The following is a 4,946-nucleotide window of genomic DNA, read 5'->3' as shown; positions in this document are numbered from 1 at the left end:
AAAATCCTTTAACCGTGGGAAAATTAATAGGGTGTTCTGTAGCAGGAATAATTCCACTAATTACCGGTCCAGCTATCTCCTGTTTGGGAAGATATACCCTGCGACTACAAGCGGTAGTTGAAATATTGGCCCTAGAAACTGAAACTGCCATAACCAGTCTGGGAAACGCTATAAAGACCATAGCCCGAAATCAAGATCATTTACGACTGATGGTTATGCAGAACCGATTAGCCCTTGACTATGTTTTAGCATCAGAAGGGGATGCCTGCGCTGTAATAGGCCAAGAGTGTTGCACTTATGTAAATAGTACCTTTGAATTAGTAGAAAACCGAGTTAATAATGCGATGGTTCATGCTGCAAAAGCTGCTGAAGCAGCCTTCGTTCCCAACATCAAGATCATTTACGACTGATGGTTATGCAGAACCGATTAGCCCTTGACTATGTTTTAGCATCAGAAGGGGATGCCTGCGCTGTAATAGGCCAAGAGTGTTGCACTTATGTAAATAGTACCTTTGAATTAGTAGAAAACCGAGTTAATAATGCGATGGTTCATGCTGCAAAAGCTGCTGAAGCAGCCTTCGTTCCCAACAATTCTTCAGTAGATTGGTTTGCTTGGTTAGATCCTAGGGGATTATTCAAAGGTCTGCTTGGGAAAATAATGTCTGCTTTCTGTATGGTTTTAATTTTAGGGTTAAGTTTGTATGTGATTGTGCAACTAGTTTTATGTTGCACAAAGTTGTGTGTTAAAAAGGCTGAACAAACTATCTCATCTATTTCCAAAGAAACGGTTAAAAACATGGTGTTAGAACTAAGAAATAATGAAATAGAGCAAGAGAAACTATGGACAGACCTGAGCCAAATAGAAATAGAGTGATTGTCCTTTGGAAGGATCAAAGTGGGGAAATGAAGGGGAAAAACAAAATGGTTCCAGTCTGCCATTTTGTTTGTGAGCGAGTCATGTAGCCAGGTCATGACCTTGCTGTTACAGACTGGTTTAAACTAGTTTTTTTCTCCAGTAACAAGTTGAAGACATGTGCAGACTTGTCTGCGTCCTGGCTAATGTTGATTGGTTTATACTGTTCTTATGCTTATGACGTCACATTTTCTATATTACCCCTTCACTGCCTATGTTCAGAGTCAGACCTCATGGCAAAATTCTGAATTCGTGCATGACGCTGACCAGGAATGCATCCTTTATTAAACTAAGTCTTTAAATTTCGATTGGCCTGTTTGTTTGAGCCTCCGCCCAACGAACCCGGGGACGAAGTTTTCACCCACAGCCCCACTGCCAGGAGGTCTGAGTGCTGCTCTGGCCTCTGTTGCTGACCAGCAGTCAGTAATTACTTGGCAGCTGCTCCTTCCCTTTGGGCCTCATTTCTTCCCCGTGAAGCCAGATCAGGACACTTCTGTCGAGTGCCGGAGGAGAAAGAAGTGCCACACAGCACTTAAAAGCATTTGAAGAAAAAGACTTTTCTGCCCCACTGACTGTCCTGAATGGCTGGAAGCTTTCCTGAATCCCAGGGGCTGAAAACCTATTTCAGTGAATGGGAAATGTCAAGTTTCCCACTTTAAACTGCCTCTGTTACAGATGGAAAGGACTGCAGGTTTCTTGGCTCAGGACCATTCAGCTCTGGCACCTGGTCAAATGCAGCAGTCGGACCTAATGACAGGTCTGCCCCTGCTCTTGCGTAAGCTGGGAGGTCCCTGGCAGGATGGCACATGTTGCATCAGTGAATTCAACTTCAAGGAAGATTTGGCCTGGCTGAGCTGGTTACTGGAAACCGCACTGACCCTTTGGCTGGGGGCAATTCCACCGCACGGAGCTTGTGTTTGCTTTTCTCAGCTCCACTCCCTGCACTATGTTGCCTGTAGCCTATTTAAAGCAGGGTGGCAGGAAGTCCACAGACTCATCCTTCTCCCGGTTAGGAATCTGCTGGCGAGAGACGCGGGACCTACAGAGCTGGTGAGTGCCAAGCATCCCCCCTGGGCCTGTCCATCGGGGCCCCCGGGAACATGAGGCGTCAATCCCCCTGTGGAGCCTCTCAGGAGGGCATTAAATGGCCTTAGCTCCATCGTTCTCCACCTTTTTAGACACCCTCAGCTCTCAGTTTTCCCTCTGCTGTTGACTACAGAGAAGTAAGGGAGTGAAAGAGCTCAGAAAGATCACATCAGGACAGTATGCTTCTAACACTGTGCAGTCCGATCTGAAATCTCTGGGTTTATCTTGTGAATCGTGTCTGCACACCTAATAGTGCTCACATTGTGTGGCCTCTTGCAGTACCCTTGAAAGGACCTCAAGGCACCAAGGTGCTGCAGTTGTTGGCTACAAATGTCCAACTCGGGATCCTTAAAATTCTGGTTTATTAGGCGGATTGAAAGACTGTAATGAGTTAAATCATAAACCTTGGGGCTGGTCCCCACACGCACACACACACACATGTACACACATACATACACACACAGTAGCAAGCTACAGAGTCAGATATACCTATCCTATAAGCGCTGGAGTCTGCCGTCAATGGCCAGTTGAGGCTTCTTTTAGCGTGGTGTTATCCTCCAGAAGGGGGTTGCCGGCTGGTCCTTCTGGCTGGACAGGAATGTTGGAGTTGGAGATCAAGAGGGCGCCACTGAGGGTCACTTTTCACTGCCTTTTATCTGTCCTTGGCAGACTTTGGGGACTCCCCAGTTTTCAGGTTTCCCAATCCAGGGGTCGTTAACCCTCGTGGGACTTCCTCCCCGTAGCTTGTGTTTGCTTTTCTCAGCTCCACTCCCTGCACTACGTTGCCTGTAGCCTATTTAAAGCAGGGCGGCAGGAAGACCACAGACTCATCCTTCTCCCGGTTAGGAATCTGCTGGCGAGAGACTCGGGACCTACAGAGCTGGTGAGTCCCAAGCATCCCCCCTGGGCCTGTCCATCGGGGCCCCCGGGAACATGAGGCGTCAATCCCCCTGTGGAGCCTCTCAGGAGGGCATTAAATGGCCTTAGCTCCATCGTTCTAGCTACAAATTCCATGGCACACAAATAGATAAAAAATACCAAAATACAAGGGGAGATACAAAATGCACACATACAAATTTTAAAACACAATTCCTTATCGTAAAGTGAAAGAGAGAGGAAGGAAGGAAAGGTAGAAAAAAAGAAACATATCCAAAGAGGGGAGAGCTAATGCAGAACTGGCCCAGAGGGTGTGAGAGTGGGTCCATTGCTTCCTGAGCCTCAGGGCCCCCTAACCATCAGGCCAGAGGCCAGGTCTGGGAAGCGCTCCCTTTCTCTCCTGCGGGAGATGTTCCACTTTGCACAAAGGCCTGGAGGCTTTAAAAAGCCGAGAGCACAGCGGTGGTTAGAGCCTGTCCCGCTGCGATGGAGGGCCCCAGCCCACGCACGCCCCTTCTCTCCCCCTCACCTGCCCACCCACTGCCGGCCGGCTTCCTGACCCCCTGCTCTCCTCTTTTCCCAGCTGTGAAGTCCATCATGACGCAACTCCCCCTCCTGATGCTGCTCCTCTCCATGGCCTCAACCGCCCACCTGTGCAGTAAGCGCGCGGTGTTTCTTCTTCCCGGAAATGCGCTGAGCTCGGCCTCAGGGATCCCCAGCAGGGAGGCTGGGATGGGGGTTGCATGAACAAAGGGGATGAGAGACAACTGCCCTGGCAAGGCACAGGCTTCGGTGACTCCAGGCTGGGCTCTGACACCCACGGCCGGCCCTGCCATCCTGCCCACGGCTCAGGACGCGGCTGCGGGGCTGTTCCCCTGCCTGTGTCCCAGGCCAGGACTAGCAGAGACAGCTGCCGCCGGAGGGCTCCATCACTGCTGTAATGGCTCAAAGGAGCCCAGGGCAGACGTGGGCCCCGGGTGCTGGGTAAAACGATCCCTGCCCAAAAGAGCTTCCAGGGTTAGTGCCTGGCCAATTTGAGGATCCGCCCTGAGACTCCTAAAAGGGCCTGAAGGCATCTCCAGGCAGCCCCCCAAATCAGCCTGAACCAGGACTCCCAGTCATGCTCCAGGCTTGACAAGAAGTGACTTGATTTCCAAATCTCTAAGCAGCCAGTAGCTCCCTCTCACCTCAGCCCAGGTTTCCTGGTTTGCTCCGATCTTTTAAACACATTGCACCCACCTGAAATCATCCCCAAACTGTCTGTGTGCTTCTGTGAGTGTGCATCAGGGAGCTGTGTGCGCACCTGTGAGTGCATCTGTGGGTGTGCCGGGGTGTTGGTGGGGTTGCGGGCTGCTGGCCTACTTAGCCATACTGGGGGAAAGGAGGCTGCACCTGGGATGGGGCTTGGGTCCTTTTCCCAAGGCTTCACTCTTACTTCTTCCCACTCACACCAATAAGCTCCTCAGTCCTTCCTCCCCCAGAGTGCTCTGCAGGGCTCCTCTGGTGCCCCACCGCCCACTTGCTGGTGGGCAGCGGCTCTGTGTCCTGGCCCACCTGCTCCCTGTTGCTGTCCCGCTTTGACTCAGGGGCTCCTACTGGAGCCTCCCCACTGCCTGCAGGTCTTGCTCCTTAAAGGGCTAATCGCTGGCCTTGGAGAGCTTCCCAGTCTCATCTGGCAGACACCACTGACAGCGAGGCAGCACCTGGCTGGGAATGGCTCTGCGTGCACATTGGCAGTGGATACAGATAACCAGGCACATCGCTGCTGCACCATCACAGTGCCTTATCCTGACCCGCACAGCCTTCCCCTGGCCAAAGGTCTTCCCCAAGCAGGAGTGTGGGGTCTGCGTCCTTCCACCCCCATCCCTGTCACAAAGAGCCCTCCTAACCCTCGTGGTCCCCTATGCAGATGGCAACCAGGGCACCGTCGGGCTGAAGCTCCATAATAATAGGGGTGTGGGGCCTGCATCCTTCTGGCCCCAACCTGGGTAACAGGGATCATGCCTCACCCTCATGATCACCCTGCAGACACAAGTGGGGGCACTGTGGCGCTGAAGCTCGCTCTCCAAAA

The 4,946-nt window shown here is 51.8% G+C and overlaps 1 long non-coding RNA gene across 1 annotated transcript; it reads left to right on the top strand.

Moving 5' to 3' along the window:
- Positions 1-1,883: 1,883 nt before the first annotated feature.
- LOC112548558 lies at positions 1,884-4,946 on the top strand. The gene is made up of 3 exons (XR_003092254.1): positions 1,884-1,963; positions 3,459-3,533; positions 4,904-4,946. It is a non-coding gene; the product is annotated as an uncharacterized LOC112548558 (long non-coding RNA).

This window comes from Alligator sinensis, unplaced genomic scaffold, assembly GCF_000455745.1.
Source record: "Alligator sinensis unplaced genomic scaffold, ASM45574v1 scaffold1361_1, whole genome shotgun sequence".
NCBI classification, from domain to species: Eukaryota; Metazoa; Chordata; order Crocodylia; family Alligatoridae; genus Alligator; species Alligator sinensis.
The sequence above is the reverse complement of the archived record's forward strand: the minus strand, read 5'-3'. Positions and strand labels throughout refer to the sequence as shown.